Genomic DNA, 23,866 nt, shown 5'->3' with positions numbered 1-23,866 from the left:
ACTTCTAGAAGGTTCTACATGCCACAGTCGGGGGGTGGGGGTGGAATCCTACTGAAGGACAGGGAGTGAAACAGACCATTGGCTCCAGATCCCAAGAGCTTCTCTGGAAGCTTCTTTTCATTGTCATCAACCAGTGCATCTCAGAGTCCTGTCCTCTCACACATCAACTTGGGGAGCCAGTCACTCCTGTGGGGCACCCCAGGACCCCAGACAAGCACAGCAAACAAAGACCACCCCAGGCCTGTGGCCATGGGACCCCTGAGCAGTGGGAAGCCTCTCGGCCCCTGTTCCCGTCCCTGAGCCCGTGTGACCCCACAGTGCTCTTCTGGGAGGCCAGTGGGAGCACAGCCAATGGTTTAAATATAAAATGTAAATCGATACCATGTCTAATGTGAGGCATCTTAGCAATCAAAGGTCTTTGAGCAGCAGTGCCCAGGCCGAGGTGCGGCCTTCCGGGCCCCACGGGATGGTGCAGGACGTTCCGCACGGCCCAGGGCACAGGCGCATGGGCTCCCAGAGCAGCCCCTCCACCCACACTGGGGCTGCCGCCCTAAGTGAGCCTCCCACCCCGGAGCCCCCAGCCCATCACCCAGCAAGAGAGTGGACAAGATGAGGACAGGGTATGTGCACACACTGGTGTCACACGAACTGTTCACCATCACAGTCATGACAGACGATGGACGCACCCGTCCCCGCGTGTCTAAAGCAGAGGCACAAAACCCACCGTCTACTCAGTCCATCGCCTTCCACAGGGCTTTCTTAGCAGTGGGCGGTCTCGGAGAGGTGGCACGGCCACCATGCCACGGGGAGAGGGTGGCACTGGGCTGGTTGAGCTGGCACATCCCTTCGTGCCAGCTGCCAAGTCACGCGGGGTCCTCGTATGCTCCAACAACCCTCCTGGGGGAGCAAGGTGGCAGCCCTTGGCCCGCAGACAGCAGATTCTTGGATTCCACAAAATATAATTGTGAAGACCAATCTGCCAGCAGAGAAATATGCAGCATATTCACAAGCTAAATATAAATAATATTGATTCCTCTGCCATCTTGAACTATCCGTGTCACTTCTGTTTTCCATCAGCATCAGTAATCACGAGCCGATGCCCCTGTGGATGACGGCACTGCCCTCCAAAGGACACGGCCAGTCCCGGGGTCACACACCTAGAGGAGTCTCGGGCCGCCTTCCGGAAGAGCCTGCCATCTTCTAGAACAGTCCAGCACCTTCCTAGGAATTTCCCCTCCCCTACACCTACTCTTTACTCCAAGCCCAGCAAAGAGGGGCAGCTCGAAGGCATATCTGAGACCCCCACTCCTAGAAGCATTCTGCTGTCTTTGGCAGCCGACCCTGGTTCTGGGGAGCCTGCAGAACACAGGCCAAGGCTCACTGCCGGCTGAAGCAGAAGGAAGCTGGATGCACAGCCCAACCAAACCCTTAGGGCACTGCCTCACCCCTGCCAACCCCAGGGCCAGAACAGGGCCCGTTTCCTCTCCAGGCTGGGAACCCCAGTAGCTTTCCTACAGATCAGCAGGGCCCTCTGACAGCAGCCCCCATGCCCACCCCCAGCACTGGCCCCAGGGCACAGGGTGTGCCCACAGCACAGCCAGGAGGCAGCCCAGGCCTCCGGCACACCCTCCCACACCAGTGAGACTCTACAGGGCTGTTAGCGCCAGAAAGAACGGGAGGCAGAAATGCACACGGACCACTTGCCAACCGGCCCAACCAGGATGCAGGGCTCACGGGGCACGGGGCCACCCCAGCCAGCTGTCAGAGAGCCCACAAATACTGACTGAGAACCTACCGTGAGTAGAGAGACAACCGTCCCATGCGTTTTGCAGAAAACAGGGTCCCTGCCTTCGAAGCATTTACGACCTAACGTGGGAGACAGACGTGCCAACACCTACTGGGGTCTGTCATTTCTCATTCTTCTTCATCAGTGCAAATTACAACTCCCAGAGAAGTGCCATGAAGACGGGGACGGAGGGAGCCACGGGCAGCAGCTCTGAGGATGGCTCTTGGTGTCTTCTGTTTGAAAGTGTGCAAGCATTCCAGAGGCCCACTCACCCTGGACATGGCCATAGACATGGCTCTGCCCCAGGCTCGTGGAAGGATCCAGAAGCTCCCCACTCACCTTCACCATTTACCTGACCAGCCAAGCAGCTCCTAGGATTCTCCAGGAGAAATGGGGATCACTGCCGGCCTCAACGCCCCACTTCCAGCCATGTGTACACAAGCACTTCACAAAGAGACCCCAGGGCTCCTGGACTCACTCAGCCCCCTTAAACCGGGGCTCACGAACTGGCCAAGAAAACGTCACGGGAGTCAGACTGCATCTCGTCCGTGGACAAGCGAACCCGCCACAAACTGGGGAACCAGCCTCTGCGAGGGGCCACACGGCCCAGCCATGCCCCAGGGGCTGGGGCTGCCACTGGAATGAGCAAGGACCGCAGTACAAGGGGAGAGAGGCGTGGCCCTGCCATGCAGTTACAGGGCATCGTCTGCTCTCTGCTGGGTGGAAAGGAAGGAAATAGAGACCCAGCCGAAAACGAGCCCTCTGAGGTCCCCAGGGCTGACCCTGAGCCACAGAGTCCGGCAGCAGGGCCCTCATCTGTCACCATGTCCCCCAGCACCCAGAATTCACTGCCTACATCCACTACCGCCTGCTGAGTGCCCCCACACCACCCCGCTGCCTCCCGTGCTTGTGGGAGACATGCCAGCGGGAAGCAGATGCCCCGCAAGTTGCCGGGGCCTCAGGGCCCCCCGTCACGCAGCAGCTGGCCATTCTGTCCATCCCAAGGAAGAAAAGCATCCAGACCCCAAAGTACACGGCAGCAGGACACACAGCTCACCCCCAGCCCGGCCCCTTCCCTTTTTGGTTAGTATTCTGGACACACGGGCTGAGCCGGCAGAAGGCAGAATGGTGCCTCTGCCCGTGGAGAGAGCCCCGTGCTCGCAGTGGTAGACCTGAGTCTGGCCAGAAGGAATCTGGGCCCGGCTTCTTTCTCCCGCCCTGATCCACCCTTCCCCACCTGCCCCGCTGGTCCTCCAAAAACATCCCCTGCCGAAATTCACCATCCGATGGCACGGTCTGGGCGTGTGCTCGGCGGGCCACAGGAGCCCGGTGCCTGGGGCCGTGGCTGCCCTTCCACACACAGCCAGGCACACGCGTGTGCTCCCGAAGGAGCCAGAGCCCATGCCGGGGCTGAAGCACGCACACACGCACACACACTCCGCGCTGTGAAGGACCTGGAATGATGTATTCTCTGCTCTCCTAGCTATAATTATTTTAGCGTGGGAGACAGACTCCGTCTCCGGCAGCTCAGAAGCACTGCATCAGAATATCACATTCTGTGGTCTTGGAAAATCTCCGTAGTATCCCAGCCCCTTCCCTGCGTACTGGGGCACCAACAGGCTCTTCAGATGGGGGAACACACCGTGGAGGCCCAGCCCAGAGGTTTCCTGCCTCCTCCCAGCCCATCTACTTAGAGACCCGGGAGCCACGCATGCCGGTAACCATGGCAACTCCGGGGAAGTTAAAAAAAATAATAAGTTTGTGAGTTGTTGGTTGTTATTTGGTGCTTGGGTGGGCTGGGTTCTCTTCTTCTTTTTTAAGATAACAAGGTCCCTGAATAACACTTTTCTGAGTGTTTTGGGTAAGCGTCCAAGGCAGCAGCTGCCTCCAGACGTTTAATTACCTTCTGAGGGGGAAGCACGTGTCACGTCTGAGCACCACTGTCACAAGTCTGGGTTCTGTCCTCGGGGCAGGGTGCTCTCCACAGGGTGACCTTGAGCCAGCACGCCTCCCATGTGCGTCCCAGCACCCCGCTCAGCACCTGCCCCTTCCCCAGGAGTCTGGAGACCAGCAACCCCACTCCCTGGGGTCCCCGTCGGGTTCCAGGACACCCCCCCGCATCTCCCAAAGTGGGGAGATCCCCTGCCAGAGCCCGGTCCCCGCGCACAATCACCCACACACGCACATGCACACACACACACACGCTCAGACGACCAGAATGCCTGTGCGTGATCTCCATTCCCCCACAAAACCCCATCCCGCCCACGCTCAGAAATGCCTCGCTGGGAGCCCTGCCCTGGGCACTGGTCCTTCCCCATGAAGCAAAGCAGGTTCTCCATGCCAAGGGACACCCTCATGTGTGGATGGGGTGTGCACACACCCAAGAACACTGCCCGGTCCAGTGGCCCACTCTCGTGGCTGGGCCAGCACGGTAAGTCACAGCAGAGGGCAGTGCACCCCACCAGACACACTGCCTTGATTGTGCACAGAGCACCTCGGAGCAGACAATGGGGGAGCCCCAGCCACGGCACTGGTGGCAGTTTGCATGTTATTTATTACACACGGAAGACTGACGTGCTGGAGAGCTTGGCAGCCACTGTGAGGCTCCGTCACAGCTGTGGTGCCAACGGGCCGGGCACACGGCTGTGAAGAAAGGAATTATTTTTTAAAGGCAGAAAAATCCTAAATGGCCCTTTCAGCATTTCTGCACACATAATTGTAGTATCCAAGTTCATGAAAGGCCTGGCGTGCTGGCTGGCTCGACACCCACTAATGCCACAGCCCACGCCGCACGTGGACCGCTCCAGCACCGTCGTGGAGCTCAGACCCCAGTGGGGAGGTGGGAGGGGGCGGGCGGGGAGGTGGGGAGAAGCAGGAAGTAACGAGCGTTTCTAGGAATGACAGGACTCCCACGCAGGATCGGGTCACCAATTAGCCAGTAGGAGGGCCAAGCCGCCCTGGGCACCTCGCTTCCACACAGACGAAGTTTCCTTGAGGAAATGGCCAGAGTCTTGAAGGCACTGAGATGAGACACAGAACACAAGAGGAAGGACGGCCACGGGGCCGGCCGGTGCGCTGACACCCGGTCCTGGCAGCCTGGCCAGGGCCCGCGAGGGTGGAAAGACACGGGGGGACCCGCCAGTGCCCAAAAGGTGAGCACACACATGTGTGTGTGCTTGTGTGTACATGCATCCACACACACATACACGTGTGCCGGCGTGCGCACACCTGCACCCACACACCCCGATACCCATTCACACATGTGTGCCAGCGTGCACACACCCGCATCCACACACACATACACGCATGTGCCGGCGTGCACACACCCGCATCCACACACACATACACGCATGTGCCGGCATGCACACACCTGCACTCACACCCATACACACACGTGTGTCGGCGTGCACCTGTACCCACACACACATGTGTGTGCACATACACTCCACTGTCAGATTGGGGTCCACTCTTCAGACCCAAGAACATTCTCGTCTGCGGCTCTCACGGGTGCCAGGTGCTGAGACAAACACCCTGCAAACGTGTCATCCAGAATTTGCCCCGAAGGCTGACAGCATGTCCCCCACCTGCGAGGAGACCCCTGGTGCCTTCGGGCCCCAACTCCTTCGGCACTCAGGATCCATCAGCTCCTTCAACACTCCATCCTGGAGCCTTCAGACCTACGAGTGAGGGGGCTCCCGCCGGAAAGGCCCCGGGAAGCAGTCCGGCTCAGCCTCTAAGCGGAGGTGACGGATTTATTCTGACCGTCCTGACTCTGAACGACACGGCTCTCCTCCAGCCGTGCGGGGCTTTAATTGTCCATCCAGCAGGGCAGGAAGGAACCGTAAATCTTTCTCCGCAGCTGCTCTGAGCTCAGTGCTGCTTGACCTGCCATTGCCAGCACCTCACCTGCATCCCGCTGGAGAGGTCTGCCCGCTTTGGGCGGGGGGGCGAGCAGGAGAAAGAGAAAGAGGCTATGGGGTCGGGGCAGGCGAGAGTGGGAAGGGCAGGAGAGCACGTGTGGCCGCATGCTCTGGCTGCTAATGGGGGCGGGACACTGCAGAGGACTCACCACTGCAGCCTGGAGGGACCATGTGGGGGCGGGGGTGCCCAGAGCCACGCCCTCAGGCCCCAGCTCTGGAGCAGCCTGACTCCAGTCACGGGGGGGCCAGACCCTGGGGAAGGCTCAGCAGTCCTCCGTCCGCCTAGCTGGAAAACAGCACAGCCCCGGGAGGAGCCCCCTGGGAAGGAAATCCTATTTCTCCCTCCCATCCACATTGTGAGCAACTGAACGGCAGCCGGGGGGACGGGGTCCTCCGGAGAAGAGATGGGGACAGGCCACAGGGGCGGAGCCCCGGACCTGAGGCAGCTAAGGAAGGCCCGGCCTCCGGCCCCAAAGCATGTCTCCTTCCTCTTCCAGCAGACTTAATTTTTCTGTGATGTTGGTGTGTTATTAATGCATTTCGAGACACTGCCCATCACAGTCACGGTCATCACCTAAAGACTTCCTTTACAGCCCTCATTTATAGCGCTCATCGCTTTCGGAAAAATTACCGTCGGGGGCCAAAATCTTCCAAGTCTGGTCTTGTGAGTTTTCTTCTTCGGATCTGAACAAAACATATTACCGTGCCTATGACGGTGGCAGGGGGAGGCTCTTCCTTACTTGGTCTCTGGTGACACACAGCCGAGGAAGAACAACGTGGTGACTGGGGGCCGGGGTGGGGTCAGAGACCGCAGGCCACATTTCCAACACGGAAACGCAGACACCACTACCCACGACCTGGTTCCAGTTTTACGCATCTGCTCGGTGCAGACATGTCTACTCTTAAGATGAGATTTCAACCTACGGTGGAGGGCACTCATGCATTTACCAAAGACACATCAGGAAAGCAAATGCTCGCCGCCGCAGTGTCACCAGCGACAGGAGGGGTCCCACACGCATCTTCTAGCTCCGGGGCACGCTTGCAGAGAGACCCCAGGCACGGCGTGGGGAATGTGCTCGCTGGCCATCATGCTGGAAGGCAGTCCCAGACCCTAAAAGGGCTTCCGAGGTGAGGACAAGGGGAATGGGGTCCCCCACAATCAAAGGCCATCACCCAGCTTCCATCAACCCCCTGTGGCCAGCAGGCAGTCTCGCAGCCTAACTCTTGACGTGGCGTGAGCTGTTCACGAATGCTGCTTATAACACTACACCCTTGAAGATAACAGGTCTCACACTGGATTTCCCCAGATCACCACTTTTCTGCTAAGATTCCAAAACACTTGACTCGTGCACCCGCAGGTGGCACCCCTACGAGGCGGGCAGGGGCACTATGAAGCCCATTACCAGCAGCTCGGGGAGTGCGGCGGGGAGGCTGGTGAACCACAGCCCGATCCCCGGCCTACAGGGAGCCTGGAAAAGCAGCCCCTTGGGCCCTGGTTCCACCTCACCTGTCCCTGCAGTGGGGGTCCCAGGTATGCCTAACGGCACCACTGTGGTCCCTTCAATGAGGAAGAGTCAATGTTCCAGAAAGACACACACACACTATATGTTTACAGCTAATGGTTTTTGCCAGACCATGTTTTGGTTTGTCATTTATCCCTGCACTGAAGGCAGAGGTGGCACAGAATCTCTCTGTATGAGACTGTGTGTTTTGGGGGTGATCCACAGGTTCACGGGAATCTGGGAAGGGTGGTGGTGGGGGCAGGGTCAAGATGCTTCTTTGCTCTCCCCCACTCGTGGAAAAACCAGCTGGCAGTGACCAAGGGCCCCCAAACCTTAGAACCCAAGGCTGCTTCAGCAAAAGCAGAGAGACCAGCTGCAGCACCCCCCAACTCTGGTTCTTGAGCTCGTCCCACACCACGCCCCCCACCCCCAGAAAACAGAAGCATGCGAAGGGAGAGGTGGCCCATTGAGGCAATACGGCATGAGCAGGCAAGAGTCTTCTCTCCCAGTTACCCCTGGGTCCACAGCCCCATGGACAGGACCTGACTCACGTCCCTCTGCCTGGCCTGTCCCTGAGAGCATGAGCCGCCAGGCTGAGCCTGAGGGTGCCTCCTGGCCATCCAAGTAAGAACTGCTACAAAGAGACACCAGACCCACTTCCATCTGGCCACCTGGACCCATCTGGAAACGACGTCATCTCCTTGTGGCCACAGGAGACAGAGCAGAGGCTGTGTCCTTAACTCAGACGAGATGCCCATTCCCCTGGCAGGCAGGTGGCCCCAGAAAAGGCCCCCCCTCCCGACCAGCCACTGTGTGCCTACTAAGTGCCAGCCCCTTGATGGCCGCTGCCTCCCCACTGCCCAGCTGAGGAAACAGGTTTGTGAGCTCACCCCAATCACAGGTGGACACGTCTGCATTCCCTCCCCATAGCACGCTGTGGTCAGCTCCCCGGCCCCAACCCCAGCATGGGCAGGCGCTTGCCTCCTCTGTGCACTGACCAGCAGTGCTGCTGCCTCAGCGGCCCTGAAGTCTCCAGCAAGGTAAAGAACCTACCGCTTTGTTCAGAAGTTGTGTAGAATTTCAATGTGCATCGAAATTGTGTGTCCCAGGGGTGAAGGGTGGCTCTTACACCATCAGCCTGCGGGAGGGACACCAGTGCCACAGTGTCAGGGACTCCCCTGAGACTAATGAGGACCCCCAGGGAGAGGCAAGGCTGTGAGGCTGAATCAGCAAGAGCTGGTGGCGGACAGGAGCCAGAACACAAACCTTCCTGATTTGCCTTTTTCTCCTTGGGTCCCGCCATAACAGAGCACAGGAACACACTGTGTGTGCGGCCGGCCCATGTGAACCACTGGAAAACCATCTTCACACCATCTTCACACCTCCTGCTGAACCCCTCTTGCTACTGCCAGCAGGAAAGAAAAAATATGGGGTGGGGGAGAAGTCAGCAGCACAAGCTTGGGTTTTAAGGTGCCCGGCAGGTCCTCTGTACAGACCTGGGAGCATCACCCTGCACCCAACCCTTAGAAGAAAAGTTCCACAAGATGTCAGTTATTTTCTATTTAATCCAGTAGTGAGACCTCTGGTTTATATTCAGTAAGGATTTTCAAACTATTCGTTAGCAAGAAATTACTTCCAAGTGCACCTGGGCATTCACTCCTCCGGTGACCCATCCCTCTTTCCAACACAAGTAAACACAATGTCCCTCGGCCTTCAGAGGTTCCCACCTTCACACGCCGAGGCTTCGGTGCTAAGAACATGTGCTTCTCTGCGCTCTCGTTGCCCTGGCCTACAAGGAAACGATCTGGAGACAAGACACCCAGCCCAGGAATCACCCAGGACCCAAAGACACAAATTGCAGGGGGATAGGGGAAGGGCCCCGGCCCCAGAGGGACACCTTTCCTGTCATCATCATCCCTCAGTCTCATTTGGTGTCACAGACAAGGAGACTGATGAGCCGGCCTGCAGTGTTCCACTATTCACAGGCAGAGGTCCACATGTGCCCCAGGCTTGTGCAGTACACTGCCCACACAACTGTACTGGCGGCCCCGCGAGAACAATCTTTTGGAGGGGGTTGTATTACTTCTTGCTTAGTCGTTTTGGTGAAAGGAGAATTCTTCTTGGTTTCACCTTGTGAAACCAAGGTGTCCCAGAAAAATAAAGGTACATGGATTCTCCTCTCTTACACACAAAAGATACAAGCTATGATCGTGTCCAAGTCCCCAGAAGGAACCTGATGTAACTGCAGAGTCTGGCTGGTAGGAGGTATCTGTCCCCAGGCAGTTCACTCACCTGCAAGTGAAAGGGCTAATAGAGACACACCTGAGCACCTGCCTCTCCTCCTGGTTCCCAGTCACTGTCCAGAGCTACGCCAGACCAGAAGGGTTGGCTCGCTCCCCGCAGCATGCGGGAGACACCTGGAAGACACCTGCGCACACGGCGCCGACGACCAGGCGTGGTTCTCTCAGGAGCAGGCTGGTGCAGCCAGGTCCGGTGCATTGCTTCGCCTATGCCCCTGCTCTTCTAGAACCTTGGGAGGAAGATCTCAGTACAGCCACTAACCGTAGCAGTAAGTCCATGAAGGTCTGCTAAAAACACATACCCTCCCTCCTTGTCTTCTGCTGAGACTCTCTGGCTTTAGATGTTAAACATTTTTTGTTGTTTTTTTTTTTTTTTTTTTTTTGGTTTGGTTTGGTTTGGTTTTTTGGCAGGAGAACTGCTTTGCTCTTGATCCTCAGAGAACACTACAGACTCTGAAGACCCCAACCCACAACATGACATTGATGCCAACAAGTTACAACCCACCTCCCACGCGGAGCCAACAGGAGCCAGCCCTGAGCTGCACAGGGAGAGTGGAGACTAGGTTCAAGGCCAGACGGCCGTAGCACACAGCTGAGCACGTCGTTAGGATCCCGATTTAAAAGACAGCTGACAATCTTCCCCAGGCCCTGAGCCCTCCTGGGACATTCGGTTTGGCTCCACCCAGACTGACAACACTTTCCCAAATGCAGTCTATATAGTGTGAGCTTCCCCCACCCCCCATTAAAGGAAACACTTTCAAATAAAGTAACGGATTTATGTGCTTTATTATCTCAAGTCACCTTCCTAAGGCATGATCTGGTGGCCCTGGAGAAACGGCTACAGCAAAGTAATTTACTTAGAGGACTGACGTTAAAACCCCTATTCTAGACACCAGATCAGTCCTCATCTCGAGGTGTTCAAGTGAGGACGCTCATCCTTCTATCTGCAGGGCCCCCCACAAAGAACAGAACCCACTGTGTACTCAATTATTACCACCATCCAACTGCTAATTGAAAGCTGCCCTCAACTCTCACAGGCAATGCAAGGAGAAAGTCACATACAAAGTGCCTGCACCACCCAGAAAGTACGGGGGGGGGGGGGGGGCAGACAGACAGACAGTGAGAAGTGGGGGAGATGGAACCAGAATGTTATAAATAAAAGAGACAGTGACGGTTCAGAGAGAAACCTACTTCAGAGGGGCGGCAGAAAATAAGATGTTTCGGTTGCCTGAATGTATCATGAACCTGTGAAAATAACGTGCTGCTTCTATAAAAGCACGTGGGGAGACACTGCGGCTCATCAAAAAGATGTAGGTGCAAATGGGACGTGTCCCTAAAGGCTGTCCGTTGTGCAGAAGAAAGGCCGTCCGTTGTGCGAAGAGAAGGCCTGCTGCGGGCGGGGACTTGGGGAAAGGCAGGTGCCCAAGAAGGAGCATCTCTGTTCAAGGGGGTAAGTTTCAAGATGGTTTTCCCCCTTCACTTGTTTAAAAATAAAAAATTCCTCACCAAATGCCAGCTGCGGGTCAGGTTCCATTTGTCTTTACAACAGAGTCGAGAGGAGGAGCGCAGCCATCAATCAGCAGAGAGAGACAAGTGGCCACAGACTGCGGACACACAGACAGCCGGGCTGGAGGAAGGCCTCGAGGAGGGGAGGCCCACACTGCGGCCTGGGAAACACGATTCCCTTGTGGAGGTGGCTGCATGGCGCCGTCCCGCCCGGAGTGGCAACTCCACGCCCTATATAAGGCCCCCTCCCCACACCGCCCGGACACTTCTGGGCGGGACAGGAGCTCCCTTCCCTTGTCCATTCCTGCACTGCTGATTCCACAGGCACGCACCAAACAGTGTGCGTGACGGGAGGAGGCGGGGATAAACCAGCCCCATTCCCTGCCTGTAAGAGCAAGGCGCCTCCAACTTGTACACATCACCGAATGAAGGAGCTTCTGGCGATGGCTGAAGGGGCGGCTGGGAAGAAGTCTGCAAGGTAGAGACAGGCCTGAGCTACACCAGGCTGGCAAGGATCCACAACGGGGGGAGCATTTTTTCTGGCTGCCGCCTTGCATGACTCGTGCATCCCCAGATATCAAAGAGCTCCATAATTTCTCTCCATTTCTCCCACAAGCCACTGGCAACGTACAAGGTTGAGTAAGCGGCAGGAACACCACAGAAGACCCCTCTGGAAGGGCACCCAGGACTCATCCCACCTGCCTCCTTCCGAAATCTGCCTCTTCACTGGCCCCCAGCTCCCCTAGCTCTGCGCGTACCTCGGGAGCCCTCCCCATCCCCCTAGCAGGAGGCGCCAGCAGCGCCCCCAGTGGCCCCCAGCAGCCCAGTACAATGTCAGAGGCGGGAGGGCGGGTGGCCGGCCCCTGGCCCTGTCCTTGGTGCTGCCGCCGGGCTGCAGGCCTGGGGCTTCCTAGGTGGCAGGCGGCGGCCCAGACCTCTGCCTTCCCTCCAGCCCAGCCTCTGGCCCCTGCAGAGGGCAGTGAATACATCCAGCTTTGCTTCTGCTCCTGTCAGAGGGCACTGGGCAAGGGGCATTCGCAAGGAAGGCCTGACGCAGCCAGAGAGGCCAGGCCTTGGGGGGGAGGGTGGGGAGAAGGGAGACGACTCCCTGAATTCCCAGCTCCTCCCAGAAGCCTGGGAAGACCCAAGGCCCCGGGGGAAGTGGACAGGGAGGTCTCTCTCAGCCCCAGGCCCCGGGGGGGTGGATCAGATAAATCATTTAGGTCCTCTTTTTACGGGGGAGGGAACCGTTGTTGGAAATGGGCACCTCGTGCCAGAAGACCCGGGCGGCTCCGAGGCAAGCAGCCTATGCGCCACTGGCAGGCCGTCCCCTTGCACACAGCTGCCTCGCCAGGCCCAGACTGGCCGGCCTGGTGCACCCATGTCACCCTGCCTCTGCTCCAAAACCCCCAGGGTTTCCCACCTCACCCACACCATTCCCCTCCCTGAAACTCCCGGCAGGGGAACGAGGGGTTAACCATTGCTTGCAGGAGTGTGAGGTGGCAGTGAGTCCCCCGGAGACCTCCAGTCCCTGGGGAGGGATAGGGGTGGCAGCCTCTGTCCTCAGCCCTAGGAAGGGAGGGGGTGCGCTGAAGTCCCCTCCCCCGATACTGTCCCAAGAAGCCCCCACAGGGGGAGCACGCCCCACCTGCGCTCATCCTGCTTTCTTTGGGTGAGGCTTTCACTGCAACTTTTCTCCCTCTCCCTCCACAATTTTTGCTCACCTAGAGGGTCTGGTTTTAATTAGTGTAATATCCCCGTTAACAACGCAGCCTAATTAAGACATCCGCCCAAATCCACTATGCACACTTAATGAGCAGGTTCTGCTGTGATGTTTATACTTTTTTTTTATTTATTTATGTATTTATTTTTTGCAGACCAGTAAAACCAAAGCTGCCTTCCAACTGAAAGACCTCATTACAGGCAACCTAACTCCACTACCCTGGGACCTGCTCCTTGCTGAGTGTCCTGGTCCCCCGGGTGCGTGCCCAGGGCATCCCTGAGCGTGGAGGGTATTTCAGCAGGAACACAGCGACCCAGCATGTAGGGAGCTCCAACTAGGGGGCTTGCCTGGGGGATGCAGCCCTCAGACCCGCTCCTCGCCCGCCCTTACCGCCAGGTGTTTCTTGCACGACAGGAAAAGCAGCGCAGCGGGAGTCCTTTTCAAAAGTGACCATTAAAAAATAAACCTAGTCCCTCGGAAAAGCTGGAAAGCTAATATGGAGAAGCTTCTCCCCACCCCGCAGAACCCCTAACCGGCTGGTGAGGGGCAGGAGTCCGGACTCCTAACAACACCCCCCACCCCACATGAGACTCTGGATCCTGGAGCCGCTCTGGGTGGGACCGGGTCCCAGCCACCAGGTGCAACTCCCTCCCCCTCGCCTGGACAGGGTGAGGCTCCCAGCAGCGAGGGCATGCGGTGAGGCACCCGGGGGGAGACTCCGCACAGGGGGAGAATGTGACCGCGGGCCTCCAACCGCAACCGCAGAGAGACGGCCCTCCCGAAGGGATGAGCGTCACGGCACCCCGGGCCGCGGGGGCGGAAAGTTTGGGCCAGGGTTGTGCCCGGTCCTCCTGCTCCAGCTTCCCCAGCCGGGCAGCGCTGGCGCCTGGGGACGACCCAGGCTGGAGAGAAGCCGCTCCGCCGGGGCTGGAGACACCGCTGGGAGCGCCCCCAACCCGCCCCCTGGAGGGCCCCGCGCGCCGCTTGGCCCCCCCCCCCCCCCCCCCGCCGCCCACGCTGCCTACCCTCGCGCGTAGCGCGGCGCTGAGGCCCGGCTGCTCTTAGGAGCCGTGAGACCCCCTTCCTCCGCACAACTCCTTTGGGTCCTCAACTCCTCCGGCGAAGCCTCCTCCCCCAGGACTCGGGCAGGGCTCTCGGGGCCTGGGTGCTGGGAGAGAGGAGCACTGCACCCCGCAGGGCGGCTAACCCCTGCTCCCCGCACGGTCTCCGGCAGCCTCCCCAGAGGCGCCCCCCCGGGCCGGGGTCGCCCTGCGCCCGCGGCTGCACCCCCCCCCCCCCCCCCCCCCCCCGCTCGGGAGTTCCCCGCGCGGGCATTGTGCCGCCGCCGCCGCCGCCACCGCCACCACTGCCGCCACCACTGCCGCCACACAGCGCGCGGGACTCCCCTGTGTCTCCATGGAGTCCGACCCCGGGGCCTTCCCATTCACAAAACCGTCCCTCCAGCCTCCGGCTGGGCCACGTGTCGCGACCCCAGCCCAGGAGGGACCCGGGGAGCCAAGACCCTGCACAGAGACCCCTGACCCCGAGGGCGCCACCCCTCCCCAAGCGCCCTCGGGATGGTCCCCAGCCGCACGGTACAGCCCCGCCTCCCTCTGTGGGGTCTCGAGCGCCCCTCCCCGGGCCGCAGCACCCCCGCCCCACGGCCCCCAGTTCGTGCAACGCGAAGGTAATGACCGCCGCAGGGCAATGCGCGGGCGGCGAGGGTCGGGCTACTCACGGGCTCAGCGCTCCCCGCGGCAGGTGACGGGGGCCCGGCGGCCATGCCCCGGCTGCATCCCGGCCCCCAGCGGGCAGCGGCGTCCCGGGGCCGCGCGGGCACCAGCTGGCCAGCGGCGAGGGGCGTGCGGTGCGGGGCCGGGCTCGGGCGGCGGCGGCGGCGGCGGCCGCGTCTCCTCCGACCACGCAAGCGGCTGGGGCCGGGCCCGGGCAGGGGGCCGGGGCGGCTATCCGAGAAGGCTCCGCTGGCTCAGGAGCAGCCCCGCTCGGCGCTCCGCACTCGCTCTTCCCTCGCCACCGCCTCCTCTCTCCCTCGCTCGCTCGCTCGCTCCCCCCCTCCCTCCTCTCTCTCCCTCTCGCCTCTCCCTCCTCCCCCTTTCGCTTTCTCCCTCTCCCCGGTTCCTCCGGCTCGCTCGGCTGGAGCGAGGAGACAGCGGGAGCACGCGGGCGGCGGCGGCTCGGGCGGAGCGCGCAGCGCGCCGCGAGGGAGGGGGCTCCCGAGGCCGCGCGGCCGGGGACAGCAGCGGGGCGGACAGGCCCCACGCACCCGGCGGCCCGCAGTGCCAGACCCGCGGAGCCCGGGCAAGGGAGAAGTGGGCGAGGCACAGGGGTCCCCAGAGCCCGAAGCTGCCCGGTCCCGTGAGCACCGCCCTCCAGCCCTAGCCCCGCCTCTCCCTCTCTCCCTCCTGAGATCGTGGGGGACAGCTTCTGCTATGAGGACCCCTGACCCCCCACCTCCCTGGCCCTGGCCCAGAAAGGACAACATTGGGGTGCCCCAGAAATGGAACTCGGCAGCGAGAGTGAATGCCCCCCCATCCCTCTGCCACTGGCCTGCACTGCCCTGCCTCCTTTTCCACTTTGCCCACAGACCCCCACTAAGGCCTGGAATTCAGCCCCTTGCCTTCCTCGGGATGGGGAGTGAAGGGACCACACAGGATCACTGCTGGGGCCTGTCCACACTGGCCAACCACACCAATGCAAACACCCCTGCCCTGCTGGACATGTGGGCTGTCACTGTGGGAGGTCCGCTTAGGATCTGCCTATAATTGTGAGAGCAGGTTGTCCCTGCTCCTACTACTCCACCTCGCCCAGCCTGGCTGCAGCAGCTCTGGTTGCGGGGCTGGGGGAGGAAAGCCAAAGCTAAGGGCCAGGGGAGGGGACCCTGTGGGCCGGCAGCATGGGACCCACGGAGAGTAGGAAGGTCAGCGCCAAAGGCAGGCAGGAGGACCTGGGCTGTCCCACACCGAACCACAGGACTGGGCAGGGCCTTGCTTCTCTTTCTGAGCAAAAAACAGATGCTATGCCCAGAACGCCACAGGGGGGCGGGGGGAGCTGTAACCTCAAAGACGTTCTCAATCTAAAAACAAATGAAAAGCCCATCCCAGGTTGCTTTTGCCTTCTGGTTGATGCTTCTGGAACCGAAGGACTCCTCCTTGTACCTGACTGTCCTGCTTTTCTGTGTGAGGCCAAAAGCATGTCATGGAATCCGGGGTTTGTTAGGGGCCTGGAAGACTCAGAGGCAGTCGAGGGAGGGATGCGGACTCCGCGCTCCTGCAGGCTCAGGGCTCCGTGCCGCCGGCTGCCTTCCCTGCAGAGGGAGGACAGACAGTGTCCGAGACAAGTGGCTACTGTCCACTTATGAGCTTAATGCTTTTAATTTCTGGCCCTCCAGCCTGTCTGGATCATTGATCTGTCTTGGCCAGGGGGAATCGTGCTCTACAATTTCGAGTAAGCGGCTCGGCCTACAGCTAAACACCGGATAAATGCCTTGTCTACCAGCCAGGCAGCTGCTTGGCTGACTGAACTTTCCCCAGCCCCCATATTTAAAACGCACATCCCTGCTCAAAAGACCTAATTGGTTCTCTCTGTCCTCTGCTGTCAGATGGTCCAGGCTTCCGTGGCTCCAACTCGTGGCTGGGCCCACCCACTCCCCATCACCCAACTGCCGCCCCACAGGCATGCCTCTTGCTTCACAGACAAAGCACAGCTCTTTATGGGTTGCTCTTCTGGAACATTCTAGAAAAGCTCTCTGAAGACAGCACCAGATCTCACTCCCGAGTTCCACCAGACCCAGCCAGCACCAGAGACCCACGAGGATCCTGTGCGGGTAGGCTGAAGTTCACAGCTGTGGCAGGTTGAGCCACAAGCCCTTCACACTGGAACCACCCCCTTTGGGGACAGGATCCCGCAAGGCTGACCTCACGACAAGCCCCAGGAATGTGCCCTTACAGCTGCAACTGCTGACAGAGGGATCTGGCCAGCCACGGGCGTCGGGACCAAGCGTATGTCTCCACACCAGGCGTGACCAGAGGCTGTCCATCTTGGGGTATCATTGAAGACGATGGTTTCCAGACCCCTGACCCGGAAACTTGTGCTGTTTTAAGTGAGAACAGGGAGGAGAAACTGGGAATCGTCCTTTGTGACAATAATTAGGTAAGAGGAGAGTCACCTCGGAGACTAAAGCAACAAGGGAACACGTGAATGTCCCTCCCTTTAATGACCCCACGAACACCCCCAGAAGAGACTCAGGGAAGTTGCAAAGACCAAGGAGCTGGAGAATAAGGGGAAAGACCATAAGAACGATGTGCGCAGAGGAAAGCACATGGGCCCGCAGCGCCTGGCCCGGCCATGCGGACTCTTCACCCCGCAGCAGAGGGAAGCTGAGAAACAACTTCCGAGGCTCTGAACCAGTGGGGTCAGGGGCCTGTGGAGATGGGGAAGGCAGCTCAGAGCAGCAGAGGTCTAAGAAGCCCACAGATGCTCGTCGGCTGCCTACTCCAGACCACGGATGGCCAGCTGCCCCCAGAGGGGTGCTCCCTGGGGAGAATGGAGCAGGGGCTCTGTGGCCAGAGGGACTTCACGCATGGGTGGCAGAGAGGTATCCTGCCCCTCAAAGGCTGAGATCCCCACTCAGCCCCCAGAGAACCCTATCAGACAGGCAAGGCCTAGGAGAGTCCCTCCCTCCTCCTCCAGGTAAGCTATAACCTTGCTGTGTCCCAGCAGAGAGCAGACCGGTCTCCCTCTAGGGAAAAACCCCAGTGGACAACCCCACCCAGTCCACAGAGCTTCCCGTCGGCTCTGCAGGCCCTTCCCCTAAATGTGAGGAGATGCCCTGAAATTACCAGACATCTGAAGAGAGCCTTTCGGAGAAGAACCACCAAGCCACCCAGGGCAGGGTAGCCACGGTGGTGGGTGGTGGGCGGGGGGGGAGGGGGGCAGCTTCCAGGAACCAAAGAGGAGAGGATATCAACAGCCTCCGTATCCGCAGAGACAGCAGAGATGCTGCATCCATGTTCCAAAAGCAAGAGGCTTTGAAGGAAGACACAGAACAAAAACAGGCAAACATCCTGAGAAATGAGTTTCCTAGCTCTCAGCACGATGAATGGAAGCTGACCCACAGCAAGGCATACTGATATACAGAACACTGGGGAGCAAAAAAAACTTCCCACAGGTTTCCAGGTCCCATAAAAAAAGACCCCAAACGAGAATGGGCTTCGTGGTGCCCAGAGCAACAGCAGGAGCTATAAGGGAGCAGTGCCCTCGAAGTGCCGAAGGAAAACCTTTCCTGGCCTAGAATCCCTGCCTGAACCAAAGTAAGCTCAAAAGTGATATTAACAGGGGCTCCTGGGGGGCTCAGTCATTAACCGTCTGTCTTCAGCTCAGGTCATTGATCCCAGGGTCCAGGGATCGAGCCCTGCATCAGGTTCCCTGCTCCGAGGGAAGCCTGCTTCTCCCTCTCCCACTCCCTCTGTTTATATTCCCTCTTTCGGTGTCTCTCTGTGTCAAATAAATAAATAAATAATTTTTAAGTGATATTAACATAAAAAGACTTGCATATGCAACATTTCAAAAACATTTACTTCCCATGGGCCATTTCTCAGGAAGCTACTAGAGGATGTGCTCCAACAAAACAAGGGACTAAATCATGAGAGCACATGACATACTGTATCCAGTAAGAGAGGGACAGAGGATGGGAGTCCACAGGACAGGAGAGAAGGCAGATCTTGGGAAAGAAGCAGTCAGATTAGAGCAGGGTGGGCACACCCCCAACCGTCCAAACACAGACCTGCTGACACCTCTGTCATCGTGCTGCCCCTTTAACCCCAGATGAACCTGGCCCAGGTTCCAATCTGTGACTTCCTGGCCGGCTTGGGCCGGGTCCTGGTGGAGCTCCTGCTCTCCCCTCCACGCACGGCCACCTCGTTTCACCCCTCAGATGTGTCCTCTTAGAATCGGGAGGGCGGCCACAGTGAGCGAAGAGACAGATCAGCCTATTATTCCCCATCAACCTGTCAGACATCCCAGCTGGGGTGGGCCCTCCGTTCCCTCAGAAAGCCCTCGTGCCAAGAGCCTCCTAGCACAGATGCCATTGACCATACGGGGCCAGTCGGTTCACTGGCCCCCTGAGAGAGGCTCTTAGAAGCTCGGTCTGAGGCCAGCCCCACCATGACCCCAGAGCGACTCAGCTTGTCTACTTTCTCCCAGACCCTTCCGACAACACTGGCAGTGTGCGGGAGCCACGGCAGAAGGGGCGCTGTGGCCCAGTCTTTGCAGTGCCCACCGCACATGTAAGCAGGCGATGGAACCACGGTGAAATGTGGAGGGAACAAGATAGAAGGGACTTCATTCTCCTTGTCAGTCTCCCGCACTCTGGTTCCGTCCAGCTGGTGAGCTGGTGGACGGTGCATTCTGCACCATTATTGGGCTTCCTTGTTTCATCTTTTAATCCAACAGTAAATTCGAAAGCTATTTAATGCAATCCTAACTTCCTAGTTAAGAATGACTCCCCCGCCCTCCCCCTCTCCGTGCCAGTAGTTATGTTCCATATAAATACATAGGCACGTCCCTCTCCCACCACTGCCCAGGCCTGCTGGCCCCTGCTGGCTCCTTCAGGTTGCCCGTTAGGCCGAAGCCTGAGCACATTATAGGACAGTGGACAGGTGCCTGCCTGTGTTCAGGATGTCCCTGTAGAGACAGACCCCCAGGGGCTGAGGGAGCTTATTGGGGAAACCACCCACTAACACCAGTGCATGCAGAACAGATAAGCAAAAGCGTGTGTTCCGCAGGGTCTCCCAGACCCCACGAAACCTAGATCGCTATGAGACCTGGCCACCAGAGGCTCCAACTCCACTGACTTGCCCCGTGAAGTCACGGACCGCCGGACCAGCCCGCACCTCTGCTCACGGCTGGGACAGAGGTCCTCCTCCCACACACAGCCTCGGCATTGGCCACGCCAGCTGGGCTGGCCATCCAGCTGCACACCTGAGCCACCGCGCGTGGCCACGGACCACACCGGCCACACCATGCTTTTCTCTGCGCTAGGAAGGGAGAGCTCGGACTTCCTCCCTGACTCGCCCTTTCTTTCCACCCCCTCCCTGCTTTCTCCCTCCAGCCCTCTGGTGCCTCTCCCTGTCCCACCCCTCCTGCCCTGGGGGCCCTCGGCCCACCGGCCTGACAGCAGCTGGGGTCTCACCCACGGCCTGAGGGCCTCCCTAGACACTGCCCTCCCCACGAGGCCCCTGCCTTCCTCTCCCCTTGCTTCGGGACAGTGCCGACCTGCTTCCGGCACCCTGCAGAACGGCTCTCCTGGAGTCTCCGGGGATGGGAGTCGCCAAACTAGCCCACACTCCACCCTTGCTGCAGGGACCACTTAAGGCAGGTGACCCCGCTCTCCACGCCCTTTCTGGAACCTTCCTCCTGACCCACGTGACAGAAGCTCTCCTGCTCGTCCTGCCTCCTCCCTCCCGTCTGCTTCCCTCACTTCCCCCAAATGCTGTCTTTCCCCAAGACTCAGTCTCCAGGCCACGGCATTTCCCTCCACGGCCTCGCCCCTTCCCCTGGCTTCCAGATCCAGACGTCATCATGGCATTTCCGACAGGAAGCAGCTCAGAGGTCATTGGGAACAGTCCCCTCCTCTTTCGGTTGAGGAAACTGAGGCTCAGAGTCTCCAGGGGCCCTGCCAGGTTCTCAGAGCGCCTAAACGGCAGCCCCACACCCTGACCCCAGCCTCTGAGTCTGCGAGCAGGACCACCCCTGGCCCGCCTGCTGCCCCCCTACTTCACATGCAGGAGAGCAGGCAGGTGCGTCTGCAGTGTCACACACACACACTTCCAGACTTGATATTTTATTTAAGAGCGTGCAGCTCTATATCAGTACCTACTTGCTTTCAGTCCTGACATTTATCTTCTCGAGAGGAGGGTGAACCCCTTGCAAATCATGCCGTGTCTCCTCCCACGTGGCCAGGAAATGTCAGGGGGAGATCCAGGCAGCTCAGGGTCCCACGTCTGTGCCACGCACCCTGCTCTCTCCATTCTGATACATGGGGCAGCTGCTTCTGGAGAGCCGCAGCAGTCTGCGGAACGTGTGAGCAGTGCAGGCAGAGGGTCCCCGGCTGCTGCCCAACTTTTACAACTGGGACAAAGGCTGGAGACAAGAACCTCCGGGAACAGATGCCGAGGCCCCTCCAAGGACCGGTGGGTTCTTCCCCATCTCCCTGGACCTACTTGTTTCTAGTGGGACCCACGCCATATCTTTGAGCTCAGCCTATGATTGCACAATAATACCCTCCCAGAAAACAAATTAAAAATAGGAAAAATCCATCCAAGTCGTGTGTCTGCTGAGGCAGAGTGCTGTCAGATTGCTAGGCAACCCCAGGCAATCCTGTGGGAAGGAGGTCTGTGCTAAGCTTGCTCCGCGGAAGTAGCACTCTTGTCCCTTTTGTGTGGATGTGCTCAGCCGCATCAGAGCAGACAGGAGCACAGGGGAGGCACCGGCTGCCTGAGCGCAAGGCGCATCCACCCGGACAGACAGATTCTCTGGAGGACAGAGAAGACGCCGGGGAGTCCACGGGATGAGACACCTGGGTGCTTGCTGGAAATCAGTCTGATCTCTCCATGCTTCCCAAGAGCCAGGTGTGTGGCACGGTGGAGGCAAACACCTGAATGTGAACTGATTCTCCCCCCACGCTCCTCACCACCTTCTGCGCGAGGGGAGCGCAAGCACGTTCAGGGGGCTGGAGACGGAAGAGGAGAGATGAAAGACGGACGCGTGGAGGAGAAGGGGAGATGCAGTAGGCAGCGCCAGGGCGCAGGCACGCCTGGCTCCATGCTCCCCAGGCTGGGAAGGAAGCTCAGGCTTTCTCTGCACCGCACAAACAGTGACCACATCACAGCACGCAGGCGTGCGAACGTTCACTAGGCCTGTATGATACTTTTAAAAGAAAAAGGCGGGAAATGTGGTGATCGTGAAAAATGACAAAGATTTTCCATTGGACTCTGAAGTCTTCTGAGCAGGAGAGGGCAAAACAAAGGCAGCATCTTCCCTTTTCTGACACGTGGGGTATGCCCAGGGTCGAGGCAGCAGGTGCCTCCATTCCCTGGGGCTCCTAGGACCCAAAATTGGGGGCTTACAACAACAGAAATGTCCTCTCTCACAGTCCTGGAAGCTAGAAGTCCCAAACCGAGGTGTCAGCAGGGCCATACCGCCTCGAGGGCTCTCGGCAGAAACCATCCCAGGACGTTCTGCCAGCTTTTGGGGGGACTGCAATCCCGGATTCCTTGGCTAACGTCAGCATCGTTTAACCTCTGCCTGTCTCCATGCAGCCACCTCTGTGCATTCCCTCCTCATAAGGGCATGTCATTGAATTTAGGTCCCCACTAATCCAGCGGGACCTCATCCTCAAAGACCCTATTTTCAAGTAAGACTCCATCCTGGGATTCTGGTGGACCTGAACTTTAAGGGATACTATTCAATGCGCTATGAGCAGATCAATAATGAAATCAGACAAGTTTCCAAGGAGCACCTGCTGGCCTGCGTCTGATCCAGCCTGTCCCTCTGCGGGAACCTCTCTTCCCTTACAGTACCCCACATGGTGCCACCCAGCTCCGCCTGAGCCCCACAATGGCAGAGCGTTCCCCATACCCCCTAACAGACGTCCCCCCATGGGAGGCCCTGCACTGCCAGAAAACAGTCTTTCAACATGGCCCAGACCTGCTGTGCTCATCATCCAGCTGGGGGTTCACATCTGCCTTCTGGAGCCATGAGGGATAAGGAAGAGTGACCATGGCACCTTCCTATGAGTCCAGTCCACAGATGCCCACAGGTGTGCACAGGCACACACGCAGGTGCACACGGCACACAGATGCCCACAGGTGTGCACAGGCACACACACAGGTGCACACACACACAGGAACACAGGCAGTCCCACAGCTGCTTTTCAAACAACCTCTCCCCACGCTAACTGCCATCCTGGAATTTTACACAGTGCCTGGAGGCCCCAGAACAAGTCCAGAACCCGGTTCCAGCCCCACAGTGGTCGAATGGCAAAAAGGTAACAGAATTCCCCCCCTTAGACATGGGGTTTCCAGTAAGACACTCCTAACAGCGGGTGCAACAGGCTGCTCTGTTTCAAGCTCGTTTCTTCCAGGCTGTTCTGTGTATATACTTCCGAACATACACGGTCGGGGGGCTTTTTCCCTGACCCCTGTTGAATGTATCCTACTGCTCACCTTCTACTGGACTCTGCCACCTGACAGGTCAGCCTGCCCTTCAGGACATGTCATCCCTGGGCTGAGAGTACAGTGGAAGAGCGCAGCCCAGGCCACCAGGAAAGGCGTGCGGAGCCCAGCGGAGCGGGGAGGCAGTCACCGCCATGCCCTCCTTACGGCACAGCTAGTAAATCACAGCAACTCACACAGAAAGAGCTTCACTGAATCACTCTGGATGGCTTTCATCCTCCAAGTTTGGAATATACCGAACTCCTTAGTGAAAAATTCAGACCTTTGCTATTCTGACAAATTTTTTTTCCTCCCGTTTTACTGAGCCATAACCAACAGAGGACACTGTACTAGCTGCAGGCGGACAGCGCAGTGACTCGGCGTGTGTTTATACAGCCATCGCCACAATAGGCCAGGTCAGCGCCCGGCGCCTCCCACAGTGACACATTCTTGATCTCCTTGTGATTACGAGAACTTCTCAGTGGCGGCTCGGGGGTGGTGTCATCGGGTGACCGAGACAGGTCAGGGTCCGTGTCAGTGGGGCGCTTTCGAGGCCAAGTGCAGCCGCGCCCTCCCAGCCACTCAACACTCCCGTGTGCACGGAGGGCTGACGGGTGCGTGGCTGTGTGCCGTGGGGCTGCTGTGGGGCCCGCTGCTGCCATGTGGCTTCCCACAGCCACACACAGCACCTTCATCCTACAAGATGGGACACCGCTCAGGAGCCACTGAAGGGGACAGAGAGGAGAAAACTGAACTGTTCCTGCCTTGGAATTCATCCTTACTTCACATTTCATTCTCCCTGGTTTAAGATCTCCGAAAAGAAGACACTTTTTCCATCATTACTTCCCTGAGGAACTTCCTCCCGGAGACCGCAAAGGCACCTGCTGTTCCCAGGCT

The 23,866-nt window shown here is 58.7% G+C and overlaps 1 protein-coding gene across 3 annotated transcripts in view; it reads right to left on the bottom strand.

Annotated features, from left to right (window-relative positions):
- The window catches only part of RBFOX3 (RNA binding fox-1 homolog 3), a 398,328-nt gene extending 383,748 nt beyond the window's left edge, over positions 1 to 14,580 (bottom strand). For 2 of the 3 annotated variants that reach the window (XM_059379596.1, XM_059379602.1), the window contains exon 1: positions 14,476 to 14,580. The gene's annotated coding sequence lies outside the window, so the exon portion shown is untranslated. The remainder of the gene's footprint in view (positions 1 to 14,475) is intronic. The other variant, XM_059379600.1, reaches the window with a different exon arrangement.
- Positions 14,581 to 23,866: the final 9,286 nt, after the last annotated feature.

The sequence above is a fragment of the Mustela nigripes genome, chromosome 16 (assembly GCF_022355385.1).
Source record: "Mustela nigripes isolate SB6536 chromosome 16, MUSNIG.SB6536, whole genome shotgun sequence".
Lineage (NCBI taxonomy): Eukaryota > Metazoa > Chordata > Mammalia > Carnivora > Mustelidae > Mustela > Mustela nigripes.
This window is presented reverse-complemented; position numbering and strand designations above follow the sequence as displayed.